Below are 25,852 nucleotides of genomic sequence, written 5' to 3'. Positions count from 1 at the left end.
ATACAAGCACTTATTTAATAAGAACTGAATATAACATTATTGGCTTAATATTCATACATTGATCATAGTACACAAAAGAGTTATAGAATGCTTATAGCACCAAAACAGATACAACCAAATTATAGCATAAGCAATATAATGTTTATAATACACATTACTTATACATAATTTAGAGTATATAAAATGCCATCAAAAGTACATAACCAAAGTACATAAGTCGTGTTATCAAAACTATTGATACATAATTCATGACATAGAACTACAAAACTTCATATTCTTCTGCATCATTGAGTCAGGGCCTTTTGAATTTTCTTCCAAGTTTTCATTCTCTTAGTAGTGACACCAACAGGTTCAAGTTCTTCTTCTTCATGGATCACAAGTGGACCATCATAATTCTTTTCAAGTCCCACAAAGTTCTGTGTCTTGAGTGTCGTAAGTCTATCTTTATTTCTTTTCACAACTGGAACTTGATTGACCTTTTTCCTCTTTGATGGCATGCTTTTGATCTATAATGATAGAACAGTTTTAGCCTAAATGAGACATGAAGGAAACTAAGTATAACACAGTAATGACCATAACATAACTTACAGGATCACTGATATTTGGATTGTAAGTAGTTTCCTTAGCAAGAGTTAATTGTTTGGTTGGAGACTTAGTTGACTTAGATATTTTGGGTCTTATGTAGCACCTCGAATTTGCACCCTCCCATTTGTACATTCATTTCATTTTTAGGTCATTAACATTGCATTCACATTGCATAGTCCATTGCATTGCATCAGTCAGGACTGGCATCAGGAGAAGTCAACTGTGCAAGAGATCAAGTTTTTCCATGAGACAAAGGCCCTATGGGTGTTCCAATGAGCTTATGTGAACCCAAGGTTCATTTTGATGCAATTTGGCCAAGTGTTGAAAGCTCAAAATCCACAATGCGTAACCAAGTCGGCTGAGGCCCATAAAAGTCAACCGTCTAACCAAATATCCATATACCATCCTTGTCCATATCACCAACCCATATCCGCATTTTAAAACCAAATGTCCATAACCTTTTTTTTAATCCATTTTTCACAATAAAAATCCACTAGTAATCCAAATCCTCTTTCCAAATCAATATTTCATTTTACTAATTCCTAATTTCTAAAACAATCCATGTGACCATTTAATTCTTTTTTTCAAACCATTTATCCATTTTTAAACCATATCCAATTCCAAAATCAATTAAACCATTTTCCAAATAAGTCCTTAACATGATCCAAAACCATATGCATGTAGTTTGTTCATAAAAATAAATATAATAATACAAAAAAAAAAGAGCAAATGAAATGATACAGCAGTACAATGCAAACAGCAAGCTTCATCAAGCTACACACTCCAAGTGAAGCCAGCGTCAAAGCATAAGCGGCAAATGAAGCGCATGGGCAACTAGTGTACAAACCAAGCTCCACGCCAAGGTAATGTAAAAGCTGCCACAAAAGCAACGCAGCAATGCTACTTCAAAGCAGAATTTACTGAAGACGGAGCTTTATTCTGCAACTTGGCAGAGAACTTTGAAGCAAGTGATATTTGTGCCGATGCCAAAGAAACTTGCTATAACTGATTCCGCAAAATTGGTGCTATGCAAGATCTTCTTCCACGCATTTACTTAGAGCTGGCAATATTGCCTTGCCGGCATTTTCTTCTTGACCTGCCATTTCACAATGACACCAAGTTAAAGCTAGATCATAACTGGAATAACGGAAAAGGGACCGAAACGGAAAATAGGAAATACAAAGCAGGATTTCTCACTAACCTCCAACTTATAACCGAAAGATACCTAACTACACAACGGCATCTTCCTTTCAGCTTGCACAAACCGTGTTCACAATACATAAATGACTTCACTTAACAGATTTTGTCATTAACCACTCTTCCAAAAGCTACTATCAGCATTAACACTAACCGTCAACATTCATCACAAGGCTATGTGTCACTAACTTCTAAACAAACCTGGTGGCATCGTCACTCAATGTTCCTTGGCCCGAAAATAGCTTCAAGTTTCCATAGTGAATCCAGGAAGCGACCCACAAATCAACACATTGGAAAACAAGAAGGAGTCTACAGGAGAAGCCTTGCTGCAGATTCAGCTTTGACCACTTGGAGAAACTCTATGATTGCACTTGGTAATCAACCATGTCCTGCAAAAAACAAATTCAAACTGGTGATTATTCAAGCCACAGTCTAAATCAATTTGGTTCAATAATAGTTATCCACAGTTGAGATTGAAGGAAAATGCAATTAGAAAATGGGGACTTGTGGTAAATCTCACGTGAACTTAATTCATGATTTAAGACTCACCTTCACTTAATGCCAGCTGGATGGTGCAGATTGAATCATTTCAGATTTAATTCTCCAATTTGCCCCTTAGATCCTGCTATATAAGCTGCAATCATTGCCAATCATTGGTTTCAGAAAATTTTCCCTCTCATTCCAAAATTGTTTTCGCCCTCAATCCTTCAACCTCTAACAAACTTTTCCAGCTCCTTCTTCAACCTTCATCTTCAATCTTCACTTCTCAGTTTTCTAGATTCGTCTTCTTCTTCCTCCATCACCTAATCCTCTTCAACATCACCCTTCACCTTCCAATCCACACCTTCACTAAACTCCAAACTCCATAGCCAAATCTTCAACCACCACACCAATTCTTTTTCTCTAACGCAACCTGCAAAATTCAGAAAAGGAACTTCTACAACTCCTTCATATTCAACCGGACAACACCTTCAATCCTCCTCTCAACCAAGAATTCATGACCGTTTCTTCCACAGAATTCCGATAAAGAACCATTCGACCCCTTCCAAAAAGCCTGTAACGGAAAAACAGTGAACCGGCATCAAGATTCCAATCTCCATCTATCAAGAACCGCGACAACAGCGACATAAAGGAAAGGAAAACTTAGAAGCAATTCGCAACAGAACAGGAGAGGAGGATCGGAGAATCAGAGTTTCGTGATACCTGAGTTCCGAATACGGCTTCACCGACGGATCCTCTTTCGCCATTGCCGGTAAGATCTCTTGTCCTTTCGTAGCGATTTTTCTTTCGCCATTGCCGATGTTCGCTTCGCTTCGTGAGAGAACCATCGCGGTAGCTCCGGTCGATTAGGCGGAGCTTCGTTCCTCTTGTCGGTCAAGAGGCGCGTGGCGGTGTGAGGTATGATTTTGCGGTCGCCGCCGTTGGTTTAGGCCGGCGCATCTAGGGAGGTCTTGGAGATGTGGTTCTCCCTGTGTCTGTTGAAATTGACCGAGGAAGGTGAAGGAGATGGAGTCTCCGCTACTTGTCCAATCTGCTTGGGCCTTGCCTTCACATTTCAGGCCCGAAGGCTTGTTTGCTTTGCACACACCCTCCAGTCCGGGCCTGCACCCCAGTCCATATAAGGCCCCTTTCATTTTATGTTAATTGCATGATATTTAGTATTAGAAATAATTTTATTAAATTTCAGAATTAGGTATTATTAGACTTTAGTTAGAATATGAATAATCTTAGGAATATTAAACCTTGATTAACTTTTAGGATTTTAGGATATTGATTAGATTAGTCTAATAGAATTTTAGATAATTAGCCTTTTTTAGAATTTTAATTAGGTATTAAAATTTGCTTAGGATTCTAGAAACCATTAGAAATATTATTAGAAGTAGTTTAGAATATTAAATCTAGTTTAGATTTTAGTTGACTTTTAATTAGAATGTTGTAAATAGATTTTAATCCAATATTAATCCATTAACTGTGAAATGACCATTCTACCCCTAGGCTTAGAGATAATTCGATCTTGCATGCTCCCTTAATTTTAGGACATGTCATCTCTTGATTAAATGAGTTTCATGTGGAGTATCAGCTTCTGTTCTGGATTTTTTCCCTCTGTTGACCCTAGGCTTCGACCTAGTGGTTTGGACTTATCATTTGAATTGTGATTTCAGGTTCAAGAATGCATCTACATGAGTGATGATGCTCCTCCATTTGAGCTTAACCATTTGTTGTTGTTGGCTAACAATTGTGTGTTTTGTATGCCTTAATGGGGGATTCCCTTGTGTTCATGGATCGCTCATTGTTGTCTGATTGGATTTGTCTGTTTGTGTGATATTGACTGTTGATTGTTTGTTTGAATTGTGTACTGACTGGTTAGCTATTTACACAGGTACCCTTAGTTGCTCAGTTCTCTTAAGAACTTGCATTGCTTTGCTTATAAGCAATTGGCATTGAGGTATAGAGCCTTCTTCTTCATGTAGTCTGGAGACCCGGCTGTTACCGGGCCGGGCAAATTGTCTGAAGTCCTCCTTAAGAGGCAATGCTTGTGTATGTTTATATTTGTCCCAAGCAGGAAAAGTCCTCATTTGAGGCAATTGGTGGAAGGTAGGGATAAGCAATCTATCCCCCACTATTCTGTGAGTCTTCTCCTTGCTCCCATTACATGGTTGTAGCATTGAGATCCAAGCCCAAGATCTTGTACATTGTACAGTCGAGTCTATGTCCTGAGCGTAGAAGGGTCCCCCCATTTTGGACCCACGCTCCCTTGTCTGATGCTCTCTCTGACTTGAGATAGAAGCAATGAGGCACACCCCTCATCACCTTTCATCTAGCTTCACCTTAGCCCCTCAATGGCAAGGTTAAGAGCTAACCTGACCCCGATACAGAGGCTTGTTTGTTGAGGTTGATATGACCCCTCGACTAAAGCCTAACCCTGATGTTTGAGCCCCCTTGTTGGTGTGTTTATTTCATGCTGTATATGTTTGTGTGGTGTGATTGTATCCCCTAGGTTTGCTAGACTCCGCGTAGTCTCGTTGGCATGACAATTAAGGTAGCACGGTTCCTTCGTATAGGACTTCCTTTCTTGCTTGAGCTTTCCTAAAACACAAACAAACATTATCCCCTCTTAAGGATACGTCCACACCTTCTACTACAGGTGAGTAAGTCTCCAAAGGTCGAGCATCCGGTAGATTGCGTAGTGACGTTGTCCACCTAAAAAACACAAACCAACAGGAATAGTTTAGCCGAACTACGGCAACTCTGATTCTCATATTCAGATGAGATACGTAGGCACGAGATGCGATGTCTTGTCGAGTTTGACTAACAACTAACACTAATGCTTTTCTCTCGCCCTCGTTGCGATTGAGACCTTCCCCTTCTCTTGCCCTAGTTGCAATCGAGATCCTTCTTCTTGTTGCATGTTGTTGTGTGTTTTGGGTTCGGATGCTGACATAATCCCATCAATTGGTTGTCGGGCTCCATGTTTGCCCTTTTGAGTGTGTTTTGGGTTCGGATGCTGACATAATTCCATCAATTGGTTGTCGGGCTCCATGTTTGCCCTCTTGCGTGTGTTTGGTTCGGATGCTGATGTAAGCCCATTGATTGGCATTCAGGCTCCACGTTTGCCTTTGCCTGTGTTTGTTTGTGTGCGTGTTAGCCGAGCTACGAATGCTCTGATTCTCCTTCGTCCAAAGGAGATACGTATGCATAGGATGCGATATCCTAGCGAGCATGTGTCGTTTCCCCAGTCCGAACTACTTTGACTCTGATGTCTATGCCTGATAGACTAAGTAGGCCCAGGATACGATATCCTGCCGAGTCAGTCTTGTCTGTTTTCTTGTGTCTCTTTCAGCCAGTGTGTGTGTGTGTGAGCAGTGTTTTTAGCAACCATTTTCCTTCCTATTGTGCGTGGATCCCGTCGAGTACGACGGATGCGTAGGGGTGCTAATACCTTCCCTTCGCATAACCGACTCCCGATCCCATTCTCTTTGGTCGCGAGACCATGCTTTTTCCAGGTTTACTTCGAGCGTTTCCTTTCCCTCTTTTGGGATAAATAACGCACGGTGGCGGCTCTGTTGTTCTTGTTTCCCGCCGGTTTTTCGCGTAATGCGAAAGCTGGCGACTTTGCTGGGGATAGTAGAGAAGTTGACCTGTGCTGGTCCTTCTCCCCTAAGCGAGTCTCTCCTAGCGCTCTCTAGGTTAGGGCTTTGGTTGCTTTTTGCTGTGTTATTTATCGCATTCATTGTTTATTGTTTGCATGTATTGTTTGCATTAATGTTTGCATTCATTCATATTCATCTGCTGTGCTGGTTGTGTTTTCTCTGATTGGGGGTGGGATTTACTCGAGGTAAAAGGCCCAATACCCAGGCTATGAGTGCAATCTAGGAAACTTAGGAATAGAGTGATTCATGGGAAGCGGGTGGTATGGCGCCACTTAGCGGAACATTGATATCACGAGCAGTTCAGACCCTGGTGGGATATTATCGGTGCATACATCGGGTGTGCACAGGATGATATTCTGCGAAAGGTTATTTATGCTGCGTTTCTCTTGACCTTACCCTGACCTAGATGACACCCGTGAGTGGGGAGGGAATGATCATTACAGGTACAGTTGCTGACTGGTTGGTGACTTGTTGGTGACTCTTGGTACTGATGGTGACTGTGAATTGTGGACACTTATTTCTGGGACGCCAGAGTTCTGTCCGTGGTTTATCAGCGGGTTCCGTTTATTTCGGATCCCCGGGTTGAATTTGAAAGTACCGGTTCAGAGGATCTGGCTGTCATCCGTTCAATGGATGTTCCTGTGATAGTAATGTAATCTCCGGTTCCGTTTATTTCGGAACTCCCCAAGTCGGATTTATGGTGACTTAGTCCCGATGACTGTGACTGGTCCAGAGATTTGATGGGTCCTCAGATGACTTGGTGGCACAGTAACTTGCATTCATGCATTTGCATCGCATTCATCTGCATTCAACTCATGTCTGTCCGTACTCAGGGTCCATTATTTTTAACAGAGACTCAGGTTGAGAGACATCCAGATGTCATTGTTGATAAAATTTTATCTGTCTCGATGAAACCGGAATCCAAGGACAGAATTTTCCTAGTACGGACAGACATTGCATGTGTGAGTCATACTAACCCATTTGCTGTTTTGTAGGTGTCAACCGGTGCGCATAGCTTGTTTGCTCAAATATCCTGCTAGGGGCCACAAATCCAAACTGATGGATCCACTTAACACCGGTAAAGGCAGACATGTTTGGGATCGGTTATCGGCCAGATCAAGAGTCGTCTAGACCAAACAGAGGACGTCGTCCATCGTACACCTTTGTCAGTGCAGGAATGTTGAATTCTGATCATGCTTGTTCAGTAAGTGAAGAGATCGACCGCGACCGCGAGCTCGAGCTGTGGATAAAGTCGTGCGTACCAGGCGATTGGAAGGCCTCCCAAAGCATCATTGCCGCTCATCCGGAAGTGTAGTATTTCTGTGTTAATTTTGTTTGCATGAAAGCCATACGTTTTGCCCGAAACGTACTGGTCCATTGTAAGGGCCATCTCATGTGTTTCATTTTGCAACATTTTGCATCAGTAATAAATGGATGTTTTTGTGATCAAAAGCGGTGTTCCCTGTTTTTCATTTTTTGCAGTTTTAAAAAATAAAAATGGCAATGTTTTTCGTTTTCTTTTGAACTTGTCTCGTTCCAACCACAAGAGTGATTATCCTCCTGATCTCATCGATAACAATTTGGTTACACCTCTATATGACTTCGACAATCCAAGCTATCATGCCGAAGAAGAAGGCGAAGAAGATTGTGATCTGCTGGAATTAGCCAGGTTGTTGAAACAAGAGGAGAAAGTGATTCAACCACACGAGGAGCAAGTCAAGACTGTAATCCCAAGTACCGTCGAGGTCAGAAGGGAAATGAAAGTTGAGGCCGCTTTAGAGGCAAGTCGAGAGCAGAATGGTGGCCCTGTTGAAAGAGCAGGTTGATATCTTCACCTGGTTGCATCAAGGTACACCAGGGTGGAATACCCATGTTGTGGGGCACGAGCTACCATCGAGAGAAGACTATCCTCTAATGAAGAAGAAGGCCGGTGCCACGAATCGAAGGGCTACGGTGACTTTGTTTCATGATATGACTCATCGTGAAAGCGAATGCCATGTTGATGACATGATGACAAAGTCCCAAGCAGAAGAGGGGCATCCGGTGGATCTGGGGCAAATTGTTTGACCAGATCGAAACTACTCCGACTGAGGTTGAGTCTAAATCAGTGCACTTATGGAGTGCTGTCCGGTGAGCTGCCGAGGCTTGTTGGGGGCAAATCAGAGGAATCGAGGACGATCCTGTGAACAAAAAAAAAGAAGGAAAAAAAACAAGAAAAAAGAACAGTGCAATAGACGCCTGAACCAAAAACAAATAAAAGAGAAAGAAATCAATGGTCAGGTGGAATGATGACTGCCAAGGGGCATGGAAAAATGAAAAAAGAATAAGTTGCAGGAACCTCCGATTCTAATGCCTCCCGTGGAAGGAATAAATGTTGATTTGGTACTTGACAGCCCTCAAGGGGTCTAGGAGGTGTGTGGTGGGTCAGCATGACTAGTCTTGTCGAAAAGAGCATGCAATTTACCTAAGCAAAAAGTTTATCGACTGTGAAACAATACACTCACTGCTCGAGAAAACTTGATGTACTTTGGCATAGGCTGTTCGCCGACTGAGACAGTATGCTGGTTCATACCACCTTGTGGATGTCCAAAATGGATCTGATCAAGTATGTGCTTGAGGAGATAGCATTGAACAGACGGGTTGCGAGAGGGCAAATGATGTCGACTAAATACGATATTCGGTATACCTCCCAGAAAGCAATCAAGAGGAGGTATTGTATGGTTATCTTGCCTAGCAACCCATTGATGATTCTCAACCAAGGAAATTTAAAGTCCCTGATGAGGACATCTCGAGGTACTCAAATCGAAAGATTGAGAGTGACCGATCCCGGAGGAGGGGCCTGACCCTGAATCCGAACGGATTCTGATGTCTGATGGGGAAAGTTTAAAGTGAATGAGCTGGTGCTTCCCCGACAACATTTGAATGCACCAACGATGGTGGCTGAGTACGAAGTTGGTCCTGAGTGTTGTACTTCGGTACGTGCATCTACTGGGGCAGCGCCTTCCTCATTCAATATGGGATGGAAGTGATATTGCCTGCTGGAGGCCAGATCTCATTGTGGAGAGTCCGGATGGATGAGAAGTTTGAAAAAGGGCGAGTGGATGAGGACTCGGTATAGCGTGTTGAGCCTGATTGAGAAAAGAGGCTGACAGTTACTTGTCATGGGGCAGTTGTACCCAGTAAATGAAGTGTTGTTAACCGAGAAGTGCGACCTCGTGGGTATCATGAGAGATATGGTGTTGAAAAGGATCCTTCCTCCTCAACGATCGTGGGGCAAGCGGACACACAGTTATGAATGTCCATTCGTGGTCAAAAGGGTCTTCTCTGACAGAGCCTTATGGTTGACGACCACGGATGATGAGGATTTTCCATCCCCTGCGGATGCGGACGCAGTTAAAAGATACTTCGTGAAAAATTGACCCGCTGGACAAAAAAGAAAGAGTCCAGGCAAAAAAGGGGCATCCCGGCGAACCAAGAAAAAAAAACAGAAAAGGTTCGGGCAAAAGTTAGGGATAATGAAAAAACTGTACACCCGGCAAGTCGAAAACCCCACAAGGGCGGCTTGGGCAAAAATGGGTATCCCGGTGGACTGAAACCCGAAAAGGCGGTCCAGCCAAAAGAGGGATTGAGACGAACAACTACGTCCAGCATGATCGTTTGTGCTTTGGTTAAGACATCTCAGCTAATCTCCGACAGAGACCGATTGGAAGCGTCCTGTTCAGAAGGCCGAAAGTGCGGAAAGTCTTGAGGACATATGAGGTGTAACCGAGTTGGAACCCGATGAAATCACGGTTTCACATTGCCATTAGGATAGAGTTTTTCCTTTTGTGCGCAATCACCTCTTTCCAGGGATTGCTTCCTGTGTGTTGCTCGGTTTTGAGCTATCTTTTTTCAGTCAATAAAATGCGTATTCAGTCAAATAGTTTTGTTTTTGTTTTCATTACCGCTTTGATTACGAAAACATCTGTTTATTTTGATAAAGAATATTTGCATTTTGAAACATAGAGGTCCCTTCCGATGCATGCTTATGAGATTGAAATCTGGAAATCTTATTCGGAAGTTTGAGTGACCAAGATGTTGAAGTGTTGGCACGCCTGGGGCACGCTTTTATCTAACAATCTCTTGTGCAGGTGCTGTTAGATATCTTCATTCGCTGGCAAGTAGTGATATGGAGCCTTTTGACAAAAGATCCCCACAGAGTCCAACCAGGGGCAAGGGATAGACGAACGGTGAAAGGACGACGAAAGAAGGACGACGATCCTGGAAAGTTAACCAAGAGGACTCTTCAAAGTCTAAGGACTGGAAAGTTTGTATGAATCCCAGGAATTTGATCTTCGTGGGATGAATCAGAAAAGTCCAGGCAAGTCTGGGAGTTCTCAAAAGTGGAAAGCTGACACTGTGGGTGGACGATGGATGACGTTGTTCGACGACTTGACAGGCGTTCCGTACCCAATAGGTTGTATCCCCAGTGGGTGTGAGAGTGTTAGTTCCCTAACAAATTTGAGATCAGTGCCTCCTCAGCAAGCATGAAGGTTACCGTGTCCCCATCGGAGTTGTGGTTGTTTTCCAAGTCTGAAGCTGTCTTCCCAGCAGAGTTTGTGTTGATGGTTTTCCCTCAGCGAGGTCCCCCAAGCGGATCGGGTTCGGAGAAAATCATCCCCAGTAGAGATAAGCGTGGGTTGCCTCCCCTAGCAGGGTAATCTCCAAGCAGTATGGGTTCGATGGAGTTCACCCCCAGCAAAGGTTTGTCTTTCCCCAGCAGGGCGGAAATTGACGTGGTAATGAGATCCTCAGCACAGTTCCTGGAGTTCCCCGGTGTTGTCTCCGAAGGGGACGTGTTTTTATGCATTCATCATTTAGACAAGCATAGCATATTGCATCATTAGCGCATAGCCTTTCCATGTTCATGGGGCATTGTGTAAAAAAAAAAAAAACTCATGCATCAACATTGCAAACATGTCCATTAGCCCTAGGCAGTGGTGACCAGCCGAGATTGGGTTGTTGGAAAGAGTTTAGCATTGCTTGGATCGACTTCAGAATTGGGTTCCCCAGCAGGGTTGAGAGAAGTGACCCCGCAAGTGAGTGGGTATCCCCAGCATTGTTACTCCCCAATTGGTAGCATCTTGCCAGCTTAGATCTTTTTCCTTAGCAGATGTGGGGGTGTCTGATCTCTCCATGTAGATTTGACCCTTTAAGCAGAAAATGTCTGTCATTTCCTTCTGCACTCCCCACGAGTTGTGTCCTCGTGGATGACGGTTGGTTCCGTTCCCTCCCACACATAATGGGACGGGTTTTCCCTAGTGAGTTCTTTCCTCATTAGGATGTCTTGGGTCAGTTTGCCTTTTTGGATCGATCCTGAATTGGCTTCCTTGTGGCTGTCTCCTGTTTTTCCCTGGGGCATAAATGAATAGTTGCTCACTAACCGGCACTCATTCATCTTACCCTCAGCGGAATTTGTGGGCCTCTACCTGCAACCCGGTAGTTGTAAGTCCTATCTTTGTGGTTTTCTACCTACAATCCGGTAGTTGTAAAATCCCACTTTCATCCCCTAGCAGAGGTAACCTTTGTGGTTCATGCTGTTTGTTGGCCTCTACCTGTAACCCGGTAGTTGTAAGTCCTATCTTTGTGGTTTTCTACCTACAATCCGGTAGTTGTAAAATCCCACTTTCCTCCCCTAGCAGAGGTAACCTTTGTGGTTCATTCTGTCGGTTGGCTTCTACCTACAACCCGGTAGTTGTAAGTCCTATCTTTGTGGTTTTCTACCTACTAGCTGGTAGTTGTAAAATCCCACGTTCTCTCCTTGTTGTGGAGTTAACCCTCTGTGCTCATCCTATTGATGACTGGTTGCTTTTCCGTGGTTTTCTGCCTACTAACCGGTAGATGTAATCCCCTCTTTGCAGTTATCAGTATCCAGTGCGGTATTGATATTCTTGTCCCATCTGGATACTCGCCTTGATCAAGCAGTATTGTCCCCAGTGGGTCTCCCCCTTTCTTTTGGGTATTTGCTCTGAGTTAGCAACTTTATCCTCTTTTGATTGGTCATCTTTGCGTACCTAGTCCTGGTACCCCGATGCCTTTCTTTTCGGTCGATTCATCCATCTAACAACCTGCAACCCGGTTATGGATAATCTTCCATGCGAGTGTGTTATCTACGTTTTGACGACTATAGATAATATGTCTCATGCGCTCTCTGGTCAGTCGTTTGATTGTTTTCTCCAGCAGAGTAAGATTCGTATTCCTCGTGGAAACGGATGTCCATCCTCTAACAAGTTTGCTTTCGCTCTCTTCAGGATGATGTCGGTCGCTTATCCATTTAACAACCTGCAACCCGGTTATGGATAATCTTCCATGCGAGTCTATTATCTACGTTTTGACGGCTATAGATAATATGTCTCATGCGCTCTTGGGTCGAAGTCGTCCTCCCCAGTCGAGTAAGATTCGTATTCCCTATGGAATCGAATGTCCATCCTTTAACAGGACCGCTTTTCTAGCCCTCTTCAGGATGTTGAGTGTTTTGGGAACGCCAAGCCAATTCACGCTTTGGTCGGTCACCCGTTTCATACCTACAATCCGGTATCCTTGGTGTTCCTCCCTGTTTGCTCGCTGTAGTGACTTTGTTCCCCAGTGAGATCCCCTGCAAGTGTTTAGCCTTGCCTTGACATATGTAGATGTCGTCCTGTCAACACCCGCGTGTGTTGTTTCTTTGGTGACGGTAAACATCATCTTTCGATGTTCGTAACGTCGTCCCTTCCCTAGTGAAGTTACTCCTCTCCGTTGGTGTCGATAAACGTCGAGTTTTTCCCAATTATCCGCTGATAATTTGGTTGTGTTCTCACTCTTCCCTAGTGAAGTTTACTCCTCTCCGTTGGTGTCGATAAACGTCGAGTTTTTCCCAATTATCCGCTGATAATTTGGTTGTGTTCTCACTCTTCCCTAATGAAGTTTACTCCTCTCCGTTGGTGTCGATAAACGTCGAGTTTTTCCTATGCGTCCGTTGGCGTATAATTGATATCTTTCCCCACAGGGTCGTCCCCAGAAAAATCCTCCTCTCCGTTGGTTTCGATAAACGTTGTGTTTTTCTCATTCGTCCGATGACGTCTGATTGTATACCCTATTCCCAGTCATTCATTAATGTCTGGTTGATTCCCAACCAGAATTCCCAGTAGACGTCCTATTCGGTTTCCGGTTGTGGTGCCTTTCCCTCGTGAAGTGGCCTTCTCCTTCTCCCTTTCGTCCTATGACGTCTGGTCGAGTCTTCCCATTCATCCGATGATGTCTAGTTACCTCTCCGTTGGTCTTGGTAAACGTTGAGTTTTTCCCCATTACGTCCGCTGACGTATGGTTGTATCTCTCTTTCCATTCATTCATTAATGATTGGTTACCTCTCCGTTGGTCTTGGTAAACGTTGAGTTTTTCCCCATTCCGTCCGCTGACGTATGGTTGTATCTCTCTTCCCATTCATTCATTAATGATTGGTTACCTCTCCGTTGGTTTTGGTAAACGCTGAGTTTTTCCCATTGCGTCCGCTGACGTATGGTTGTATCCTTTCCTGGTTATCCCCGGTAGAGTTGATTTACCTCTCCGTTGGTCTTGGTAAACGTTGAGTTTTTCCTAGTTGTCCGTTGGCATCTAGTTGAGATGATTTCTGTTCCCATTCATCGTGTGTCGATGTCTGGATGTGGTTGTACCCTGAAAACAGAAAAAGAAGAAAACAAGACAAATCCCAGCAGTGTGCAAATTTATACGGTTCTTTGTATTCAATCCCTGTTTACCCTGAAAGTCTGACAGCCGTTGCTCTCATCCATTCGGGTTCCCAGTTGATTGAATAGGGGCAGCTGTAGCACCTCGAATTTGCACCCTCCCATTTGTACATTCATTTCATTTTTAGGTCATTAACATTGCATTCACATTGCATAGTCCATTGCATTGCATCAGTCAGGACTGGCATCAGGAGAAGTCAACTGTGCAAGAGATCAAGTTTTTCCATGAGACAAAGGCCCTATGGGTGTTCCAATGAGCTTATGTGAACCCAAGGTTCATTTTGATGCAATTTGGCCAAGTGTTGAAAGCTCAAAATCCACAATGCGTAACCAAGTCGGCTGAGGCCCATAAAAGTCAACCGTCTAACCAAATATCCATATACCATCCTTGTCCATATCACCAACCCATATCCGCATTTTAAAACCAAATGTCCATAACCTTTTTTTTAATCCATTTTTCACAATAAAAATCCACTAGTAATCCAAATCCTCTTTCCAAATCAATATTTCATTTTACTAATTCCTAATTTCTAAAACAATCCATGTGACCATTTAATTCTTTTTTTCAAACCATTTATCCATTTTTAAACCATATCCAATTCCAAAATCAATTAAACCATTTTCCAAATAAGTCCTTAACATGATCCAAAACCATATGCATGTAGTTTGTTCATAAAAATAAATATAATAATACAAAAAAAAAAGAGCAAATGAAATGATACAGCAGTACAATGCAAACAGCAAGCTTCATCAAGCTACACACTCCAAGTGAAGCCAGCGTCAAAGCATAAGCGGCAAATGAAGCGCATGGGCAACTAGTGTACAAACCAAGCTCCACGCCAAGGTAATGTAAAAGCTGCCACAAAAGCAACGCAGCAATGCTACTTCAAAGCAGAATTTACTGAAGACGGAGCTTTATTCTGCAACTTGGCAGAGAACTTTGAAGCAAGTGATATTTGTGCCGATGCCAAAGAAACTTGCTATAACTGATTCCGCAAAATTGGTGCTATGCAAGATCTTCTTCCACGCATTTACTTAGAGCTGGCAATATTGCCTTGCCGGCATTTTCTTCTTGACCTGCCATTTCACAATGACACCAAGTTAAAGCTAGATCATAACTGGAATAACGGAAAAGGGACCGAAACGGAAAATAGGAAATACAAAGCAGGATTTCTCACTAACCTCCAGCTTATAACCGAAAGATACCTAACTACACAACGGCATCTTCCTTTCAGCTTGCACAAACCGTGTTCACAATACATAAATGACTTCACTTAACAGATTTTGTCATTAACCACTCTTCCAAAAGCTACTATCAGCATTAACACTAACCGTCAACATTCATCACAAGGCTATGTGTCACTAACTTCTAAACAAACCTGGTGGCATCGTCACTCAATGTTCCTTGGCCCGAAAATAGCTTCAAGTTTCCATAGTGAATCCAGGAAGCGACCCACAAATCAACACATTGGAAAACAAGAAGGAGTCTACAGGAGAAGCCTTGCTGCAGATTCAGCTTTGACCACTTGGAGAAACTCTGTGATTGCACTTGGTAATCAACCATGTCCTGCAAAAAACAAATTCAAACTGGTGATTATTCAAGCCACAGTCTAAATCAATTTGGTTCAATAATAGTTATCCACAGTTGAGATTGAAGGAAAATGCAATTAGAAAATGGGGACTTGTGGTAAATCTCACGTGAACTTAATTCATGATTTAAGACTCACCTTCACTTAATGCCAGCTGGATGGTGCAGATTGAATCATTTCAGATTTAATTCTCCAATTTGCCCCTTAGATCCTGCTATATAAGCTGCAATCATTGCCAATCATTGGTTTCAGAAAATTTTCCCTCTCATTCCAAAATCGTTTTCGCCCTCAATCCTTCAACCTCTAACAAACTTTTCCAGCTCCTTCTTCAACCTTCATCTTCAATCTCCACTTCTCAGTTTTCTAGATTCGTCTTCTTCTTCCTCCATCACCTAATCCTCTTCAACATCACCCTTCACCTTCCAATCCACACCTTCACTAAACTCCAAACTCCATAGCCAAATCTTCAACCACCACACCAATTCTTTTTCTCTAACGCAACCTGCAAAATTCAGAAAAGGAACTTCTACAACTCCTTCATATTCAACCGGACAACACCTTCAATCCTCCTCTCAACCAAGAATTCATGACCGTTTCTTCCACAGAATTCCGATAAAGAACCATTCGACCCCTTCCAAAAAGCCTGTAACGGAAAAACAGTGAACCGGCATCAAGATTCCAATCTCCATCTATCAAGAACCGCGACAACAGCGACATAAAGGAAAGGAAAACTTAGAAGCAATTCGCAACAGAACAGGAGAGGAGGATCGGAGAATCAGAGTTTCGTGATACCTGAGTTCCGAATACGGCTTCACCGACGGATCCTCTTTCGCCATTGCCGGTAAGATCTCTTGTCCTTTCGTAGCGATTTTTCTTTCGCCATTGCCGATGTTCGCTTCGCTTCGTGAGAGAACCATCGCGGTAGCTCCGGTCGATTAGGCGGAGCTTCGTTCCTCTTGTCGGTCAAGAGGCGCGTGGCGGTGTGAGGTATGATTTTGCGGTCGCCGCCGTTGGTTTAGGCCGGCGCATCTAGGGAGGTCTTGGAGATGTGGTTCTCCCTGTGTCTGTTGAAATTGACCGAGGAAGGTGAAGGAGATGGAGTCTCCGCTACTTGTCCAATCTGCTTGGGCCTTGCCTTCACATTTCAGGCCCGAAGGCTTGTTTGCTTTGCACACACCCTCCAGTCCGGGCCTGCACCCCAGTCCATATAAGGCCCCTTTCATTTTATGTTAATTGCATGATATTTAGTATTAGAAATAATTTTATTAAATTTCAGAATTAGGTATTATTAGACTTTAGTTAGAATATGAATAATCTTAGGAATATTAAACCTTGATTAACTTTTAGGATTTTAGGATATTGATTAGATTAGTCTAATAGAATTTTAGATAATTAGCCTTTTTTAGAATTTTAATTAGGTATTAAAATTTGCTTAGGATTCTAGAAACCATTAGAAATATTATTAGAAGTAGTTTAGAATATTAAATCTAGTTTAGATTTTAGTTGACTTTTAATTAGAATGTTGTAAATAGATTTTAATCCAATATTAATCCATTAACTGTGAAATGACCATTCTACCCCTAGGCTTAGAGATAATTCGATCTTGCATGCTCCCTTAATTTTAGGACATGTCATCTCTTGATTAAATGAGTTTCATGTGGAGTATCAGCTTCTGTTCTGGATTTTTTCCCTCTGTTGACCCTAGGCTTCGACCTAGTGGTTTGGACTTATCATTTGAATTGTGATTTCAGGTTCAAGAATGCATCTACATGAGTGATGATGCTCCTCCATTTGAGCTTAACCATTTGTTGTTGTTGGCTAACAATTGTGTGTTTTGTATGCCTTAATGGGGGATTCCCTTGTGTTCATGGATCGCTCATTGTTGTCTGATTGGATTTGTCTGTTTGTGTGATATTGACTGTTGATTGTTTGTTTGAATTGTGTACTGACTGGTTAGCTATTTACACAGGTACCCTTAGTTGCTCAGTTCTCTTAAGAACTTGCATTGCTTTGCTTATAAGCAATTGGCATTGAGGTATAGAGCCTTCTTCTTCATGTAGTCTGGAGACCCGGCTGTTACCGGGCCGGGCAAATTGTCTGAAGTCCTCCTTAAGAGGCAATGCTTGTGTATGTTTATATTTGTCCCAAGCAGGAAAAGTCCTCATTTGAGGCAATTGGTGGAAGGTAGGGATAAGCAATCTATCCCCCACTATTCTGTGAGTCTTCTCCTTGCTCCCATTACATGGTTGTAGCATTGAGATCCAAGCCCAAGATCTTGTACATTGTACAGTCGAGTCTATGTCCTGAGCGTAGAAGGGTCCCCCCATTCTGGACCCACGCTCCCTTGTCTGATGCTCTCTCTGACTTGAGATAGAAGCAATGAGGCACACCCCTCATCACCTTTCATCTAGCTTCACCTTAGCCCCTCAATGGCAAGGTTAAGAGCTAACCTGACCCCGATACAGAGGCTTGTTTGTTGAGGTTGATATGACCCCTCGACTAAAGCCTAACCCTGATGTTTGAGCCCCCTTGTTGGTGTGTTTATTTCATGCTGTATATGTTTGTGTGGTGTGATTGTATCCCCTAGGTTTGCTAGACTCCGCGTAGTCTCGTTGGCATGACAATTAAGGTAGCACGGTTCCTTCGTATAGGACTTCCTTTCTTGCTTGAGCTTTCCTAAAACACAAACAAACATTATCCCCTCTTAAGGATACGTCCACACCTTCTACTACAGGTGAGTAAGTCTCCAAAGGTCGAGCATCCGGTAGATTGCGTAGTGACGTTGTCCACCTAAAAAACACAAACCAACAGGAATAGTTTAGCCGAACTACGGCAACTCTGATTCTCATATTCAGATGAGATACGTAGGCACGAGATGCGATGTCTTGTCGAGTTTGACTAACAACTAACACTAATGCTTTTCTCTCGCCCTCGTTGCGATTGAGACCTTCCCCTTCTCTTGCCCTAGTTGCAATCGAGATCCTTCTTCTTGTTGCATGTTGTTGTGTGTTTTGGGTTCGGATGCTGACATAATCCCATCAATTGGTTGTCGGGCTCCATGTTTGCCCTTTTGAGTGTGTTTTGGGTTCGGATGCTGACATAATTCCATCAATTGGTTGTCGGGCTCCATGTTTGCCCTCTTGCGTGTGTTTGGTTCGGATGCTGATGTAAGCCCATTGATTGGCATTCAGGCTCCACGTTTGCCTTTGCCTGTGTTTGTTTGTGTGCGTGTTAGCCGAGCTACGAATGCTCTGATTCTCCTTCGTCCAAAGGAGATACGTATGCATAGGATGCGATATCCTAGCGAGCATGTGTCGTTTCCCCAGTCCGAACTACTTTGACTCTGATGTCTATGCCTGATAGACTAAGTAGGCCCAGGATACGATATCCTGCCGAGTCAGTCTTGTCTGTTTTCTTGTGTCTCTTTCAGCCAGTGTGTGTGTGTGTGAGCAGTGTTTTTAGCAACCATTTTCCTTCCTATTGTGCGTGGATCCCGTCGAGTACGACGGATGCGTAGGGGTGCTAATACCTTCCCTTCGCATAACCGACTCCCGATCCCATTCTCTTTGGTCGCGAGACCATGCTTTTTCCAGGTTTACTTCGAGCGTTTCCTTTCCCTCTTTTGGGATAAATAACGCACGGTGGCGGCTCTGTTGTTCTTGTTTCCCGCCGGTTTTTCGCGTAATGCTACTGATATTTGGATTGTAAGTAGTTTCCTTAGCAAGAGTTAATTGTTTGGTTGGAGACTTAGTTGACTTAGATATTTTGGGTCTTACACCGATGAAAATTATGACACCACTTGATGTTGGCTTGGCAGGAGTAAGTTGTTTGACTAGACTTGTGTCAATACTAAGTGGTTAGATATATAGAATCACATAATTTCCAAAGTCTTCATCATTTAGCAACCCATTCAGTCTTGACACTCTTGTTGAAGAACTCTTGGCCATATTTATGTTTGTGAAACAAAGTCGTAATCTTGAATGTTGTGCTCTTATAACTCCGATGCATAAAACAATGTAGTTATAAAGTTTATTATGCTTACATACAACCTTACACCTCATGGAATCATTTTTGGCAAATATATCATCCCTACCATTCAAAACATTGTACTCTAGTATAACCTTCTTGAATTGCTTCAGAGAGGAAAACTTCATTCCAACCTTGAATGTGAAATCCTTTGTCATTTTCTTCTTCATTACACTTAATCAATACAGGTCTTCTATTGCAACTATCTTCATCTGTTCCACTATCAAGCTCATCAGTCATGCAATTTTCTTTTATGACATGTTCCTTTTCCATCTCTGTTGTTGCAAAATTAAGGATGAGTGGTTCACTGGGTGCATCACCATCTATATCATCCCTCCCATTTTCACCTTCATCCAACCCTTTATTAAACCCTTCATCAAAGTCTTCATAAAAATCATGCATTCTTTCTTCTTCACAGTCTTCAAAGCGTATGCCATTGATAGTTTCATCACTTGATTCACTGCACTGGCCATCATTCTCGTCATCCTCAAGACTTTCTAGCCCTTTATTTTTCTCTCTTAACTTCCCCATATATGTCAACTCACATGTAGATGATTTGGCCTCAGTATAAATTTCAACTTCACACTCATTCTTCTCAGCAAGCAAAGATAACAATGACGCAACCTCATCATTTCTAAAGGATTTTAGATCTTTTTCCAAATTACCACCTTGTTTTCACCAAATTTTCACACAATCAACATTAAACTCTGAATTCATAGGGTAAATTTGGTAATAATTTCACATAACTTCAACAATTCAGTCAAGAAATATCAAGTGGACATTAAATATTCAGTCAATGTGTGACTACCATAAAGCAATTACAATCAATGTTAGCTTATTATATTCCCTTATTTTAACATGACAATTTAGAAACCCTAAGAACTGTGGGACATAGGAAAACAAAACAATGCTAAGAACAAAAAAGAGGAAGAGACATCTGGAATAAACCTTAATGTAATACGAAACACCAAGGACCACAACTTTCAAGGACCGACCCACTTCAAGGACCACACCTTCATACATAACTTTCAACCTTCGTACACAATGAGTTAAGTTCGTAAACCTCCATACTTAGTGAATCGCATCAATGGTGAGGAGCATTGCGTTAAGAGGATGAAACACGATTTTAGGATTTTAGAGTTTCTACTTTAATTTAAAAGAAAGTCAATGAAGAGACACCATTGTAAATTATTGTAACCACCAGTAAAATCCTAAGAGATGTTCTTCTTAACTCTTAACTTTCAAGTTTTGGCCACCTGTACTGCCACGTTAAGTTTCTTTACTCAAATTTAACATCAGAGACCAATAGTGTGGACAACAAATCTTTGGAGGATGATTCTTTAATAAAAAAATTTAAAGAGACCAAAAGTGAACAAACTAAAAACATATTAACCTTATTAGTTGTGTTGTTAGTAGAAGAGTTAAATACAATATTACCGAAATAATTAAATAAAGAGAGTTAATAAATAAATGTATAATTATATAAAAAAATAATAAATATTACATTAATATGATAAATAGACATTTATTTTAAGACATAAAAAGTTCGAATGAAATATTTCCTGAGACATAAATTATCTATTATAATTTACTATCTATTATAATTGTCCTTCCAAGTTCATTATTTATTTAGGCTATGGTTGAATTAATAAAACATAATAAGCGAATGAAAGATAACATAATCGAATTGAAAATAATAAAATGGAATATAAATCTCACTTTATTATTTAATTATTTTATTAAAAATAGTGCATTTCAATACATACACCTCAAATTAAATGGAATAGAAATGGATGATGAATGGAATGAAATGGATTTTATTTTGTTCCATTCCATTTCGTCAATTATTTATAAATCCAAATAACAGAATCTCATTATTCAACATTCTATTTCGTTCTCTTCCATCAATTTAAAAATGTCTAAATAATAAATTACTTAGGTTCTTCATATACAAATAGCTTACAGCTATACACAACACCAAAGTGTCCATCCCAATATTAAATAATACAAACATTATAAAAAAAAAACTTAAATGTAATTTTGGTTCCCTAGTTTTGGCGTTTTAAATAATTGGTCACTCTATTACAAAATCAATTATTATGGTCCCTTAATTTTGATGGTCTTTAAAAAAAAAATTAACCCCCCTCCACTTTTGCATTCGTGGCAATGATGATTAAGATAAAAAAAATATTTTTAATTAATTGGCAAGGGTGACCAGGATATTTTAATATTTATTAATGTCTTTAACATATGTTTAGTTCTCAAAGACCCCCTTTCATGTCAACCCACTTATGCAATATCTTATACATGTTCAAGCTTTATAAACCCTTCTATAATCCTAGGAAAACCCGATATGGAACTATTAAAAAAGACACAAATGCAAAACACTCATCATCAAAATGTAGCTTTAGTATATCAACTTGCATCACTTTTATGTTTGATAATCACAAATGCAAAATTAATGAAAAATTAAAAACCAACATCAAAACATAATCAAAATTTTATGTTTATGCTATATAAATATCTCAGGTTTTCATTTCTTTCATACCTATATAACATCAATACATCAAAACATAATCACAAAAAACATTAAAACAGACGAAGAAATCAAATTCCATAAGAAAATGGATGAGACTTAGAATATCAAAGATAAAGAAACTATCTTGGTCAAACTGTCAACCTTAAAACATGTGTCTTGTTTAATTGTGCAAATTATGCCGCAACATATTCAAATACAACTTTTATTAACATTAATTGAAAGTCAACAAAAGGATACCGATAATATTACAATACTAAATTTCATTTGTCATAACCTATTCAAATTCAACTATTTCACAATATTAAATATCAAATCAATATTACTAGATTATCAAACAAAGATTTGTTTCAGCTAACATGGTCATTGAGCTTAAATAGATATGTTCAACTTATTGTAATTGTAAGTGTACAAGAATTCTTGTCACCCCCTCTCACACACGCCTCAATTAAACTATGCATTCTCCCAAAATTTCAATATTTCCAAAATACCCTTACTAATATTTACACTTTAAATTTTACTTTTCTTCTATAATTTTTACCTTTTCAAACTTACTAAAACAAAATTTTTGGTAGTTAATTTGAAATTTCCGGTATTTTGAGTATATCTGTAATTTCCAGGAACATAGCAGAAATTTTAATAAATGTTTTATTTGTGTGTTCAAGAGCCGACAGGGTCATCTACATATTCATGTAGCGTTTGTACGCAATTCTTCACCACAAACAAAATATGTTTTGCTATGTAATAAGTTTAAATTAAATATTTTCTCGCCCTTATATAATATTAATAGTATACTTTTTTGATGATGTAAATGACAAATATTTGCGTCCCGGTCTGAAGTATTAGTTTGGACACAAAATATTGACAAACAATATGGTATTATAGTTGTGATTGTTCATTTTGATACTGCAAATGGCCAACGAGGTAGAAAAGATAAATTGGTTTTGGATTGTGAAAGAGGATGTAATTATAAAAGGAAGAATACATCTGAAAGCAGTAAATTCTCATATGGCACTTAGTATGAAAGTGAAATGCCCTTTTAGGCTGAGATCTACACCGAGTGATATTGGTTGGAAGGTGATGGTTAAGTGTGGGTTTCACAATCATAAAACATCTGATGATTTATATGGCCGTTACATATTGGGTCGTCTAAAAGTTCATGAGACACAGTTTATGAATGACATGACGAAATACAACTTGACTTTACGGTACATTATTTATGCCTTGAATGATTGAGTTTGTCGCACACTTTGAGCACTTTGAGATTGTTTGTGTTGATATTCTATTGTTTGTTAAGTATGTGATTGAAACATGGTTGACACCTTATAAAGAAAGGTTTGTTGCAGCTTGGACTAACAAAGTCACTCATTTAGGTAACGCAACAACGAACAGGGTAGAGTCTTCTCATTAGAGACTAAAAAACATGTTGACTACAAGTCAGGGAGATTTATTCCGAAGTTGGGATGTTGTGAACACGATGTTGAAGTTGCGGATTAGTTCAATCAAGGTCTCGTTTCAAAAAAATATTGTCAATATTGAGCATCGGTATAACACTTCATTATATACGAACTTGCACATTTTTGTTTCAAGGTCGTTAGTTCGGACGCAGTTATATACTCAAGTTCATCAACACCCTAAACTATTTTCCAAATTGTTCCATGACATGGTCTCTGAAGTTAGAAATGTCTTATAAGTAGAACACTTGGGTGTGTAGAGTCGAGAAAAATGGATGATCATTCTTGATATAAGTTATCTTATTGTTAGTAGGTACAATGTCGTATTTGTCTCCCTGTCAAAGAGACTTAACATTACTTTTTTCCCCTTACATTGTCTTCACTTATGTATATGAGCAGGCATAAAATCATTGTTGTTATTTTTGTCAATGACAATCATTGGATTCATGTAAAATTGAAATCTGATAGTCCATTGTCACCCATCACTGACCGTTGGAGACAGAAATGTACTGAAGATGCAAAAGCATGAGAATCAACATATGCATGACGAATTAGGCACTGGAAAGATGAAGTTACAAAATCATCCTAAATAGTGTTGTAATCTTATACGTAGAATACCTTTTGTGGTAAATATGTATCTATTATATGTGATGACTTTTTAATCGAACCATTTATACATGTCGTTTGCATCCAAAAAATTGAAATTTCATGTTTTTTAGAATTTGGGAAGTATACCGGAAATTTGACATAATTTGAAATTTCCGATATATATCAGAAATTTTGAATTTCCGGTATACCAGAAATTCAAAATTTATGGGATTTTTAACCATTTTACACAAAAGTCATGATTTTCGGTATAACTCTTTCGAAAAATTTAAATTTTCTTATACATGTCTTCCAAAATTTTGAAATTTTCGATACTTGTCTTACAACAGCGGTAAAAACATGTACATTCACAAAATTTTTGATATCCGTTTAAAAATTTTGATACGAAACTGAAAGTTTTAAAAATTTCGAAAATTTTTACAAAGATATCATAGTCATTTCGCTACGAAGGGGGTGCATGGTTTAACCGGGAGTTTTTTTAAGTTAAATGCTTTAATTGTATGTATCTTTAGGCTTTAATAAGGCACAAAAGACCAAAAGAAACTTGCCAACTAAAGCAACAAGAAAACGGTACACACGAAGACACAAAATAGAGTATAGATATAACATAGAATTCTTAAATGACACAAAACAAGGGGCTATATAACATCTAGAAGTCAATTATTATAAAGAGAAATGATATAACATCTAGAATTCTTAAATTAAATGATGTTGATATAAAATTGTGTGATTAACCAATTTTATAATTTTATTAACCAACTTTTTACATTGTATTAACCAATTTTGATGACTGCTCAAAATTTATTTGGACAACTGAACGTATATTAACCAACTTCATAATTTTATTAACCAATCTTTTACTTTTTATTAATCAACTTTGGTGTAGTAGTAAAAATTATTTTTAATATTTGGACGTGTATTAACCAATTTCGTCATTTTATTAACCAATTTTTTACATTTCATTAACCAACTTTATTTTATTACTTTAAAGACACTGTTCACGATTACTGTTTATGGATATTGTTCATGCACTGTTCATAGGTACTGTTCATGTACTCTTCATAATTATTATTTTTTAATTTAAAAAACACTGTTCACCGTATAAATACGGTGAACAGTGTATACGGTGTATGGATTTGGTGTAAAATATGGTGTATGAATAGCATAGCTGTTATTATAAATTTGTATATACATTTAAAATATATACTTTATAACCTTTACTAATTGAAACCAATGGGTCATAAAACACCACACATTAAACATTAAAAAACTAAGAGAATGACATTCTTCTCCTTAGTGTATATGACCAGCTGCAACAAGCCATAGAAGATTACATATCTATGAGATTACATTTAAAAATTCATAGCAGCAAGAAGTGAACATTAATTGAATTTGTTTATATATTGTTTTCTCATATCGATTTTCTTTTATTAATTATGCAAGTGTTTATATAATTCATATATACATGATAAGTTGTCGAGATTTTAACTTGTCACTCATCAATTATACCTAACACCTCCATACTTTCAAAATGCCAAAATTTCCCCTGACTGCGAATTGAATAAAAAATTTGGTAGGCAAAAATAAAATTTTCAATACAAATAAAATTTTCGGTAGTGTAATTTTCAGTATACCAAAAATTTCAAAAGTTTTGGATAAGTTTCAAATAATTCCGAAAATTTTGAAATTTATCACTTGATATCGAAAATTTCAACCAAAGTGAAATTTTCAGTAATGTTATTTGTTTAAAATTTTAAACTCTCAGGATTTTGCCATCAGTTTTAGATGGTTGTGATTGCAGCGACAGTTATATGTGATCCAGAGTAAATGCAAAGTTGTATAAATAGGAGATCAGCTATAGTTTGATAAAAACATCTCAAACAATGTCTCTTCCTAATTTTTTATTAAGACAAAAGTGTACTTTAACGGAGTTTCACCTCCCGTAGAG

At 39.6% G+C, this 25,852-nt stretch overlaps 2 long non-coding RNA genes across 3 annotated transcripts; both read right to left on the bottom strand.

Annotated features, from left to right (window-relative positions):
* Nucleotides 1–1,245: 1,245 nt before the first annotated feature.
* Nucleotides 1,246–16,388, bottom strand: LOC127108148 (uncharacterized). Of its 2 annotated transcripts, none has more exons than XR_007795966.1 (4): nt 16,075–16,388; nt 15,421–15,925; nt 14,876–15,260; nt 1,246–1,681 (listed from the first exon to the last, which is right to left on the bottom strand). It is a non-coding gene; the product is annotated as an uncharacterized LOC127108148 (long non-coding RNA). The 2 variants fall into 2 exon arrangements; XR_007795965.1 differs by lacking the exon at nt 1,246–1,681 and adding an exon at nt 14,335–14,770 and having other exon boundaries at nt 16,075–16,387.
* Nucleotides 1,799–3,382, bottom strand: LOC127108149 (uncharacterized). Its single transcript, XR_007795967.1, has 3 exons — nt 2,986–3,382; nt 2,332–2,836; nt 1,799–2,171 (listed from the first exon to the last, which is right to left on the bottom strand). It is a non-coding gene; the product is annotated as an uncharacterized LOC127108149 (long non-coding RNA).
* Nucleotides 16,389–25,852: the final 9,464 nt, after the last annotated feature.

This window comes from Lathyrus oleraceus, chromosome 7 (genome assembly GCF_024323335.1).
Source record: "Lathyrus oleraceus cultivar Zhongwan6 chromosome 7, CAAS_Psat_ZW6_1.0, whole genome shotgun sequence".
Taxonomy (NCBI): domain Eukaryota; kingdom Viridiplantae; phylum Streptophyta; class Magnoliopsida; order Fabales; family Fabaceae; genus Lathyrus; species Lathyrus oleraceus.
The sequence above is the reverse complement of the archived record's forward strand: the minus strand, read 5'-3'. Positions and strand labels throughout refer to the sequence as shown.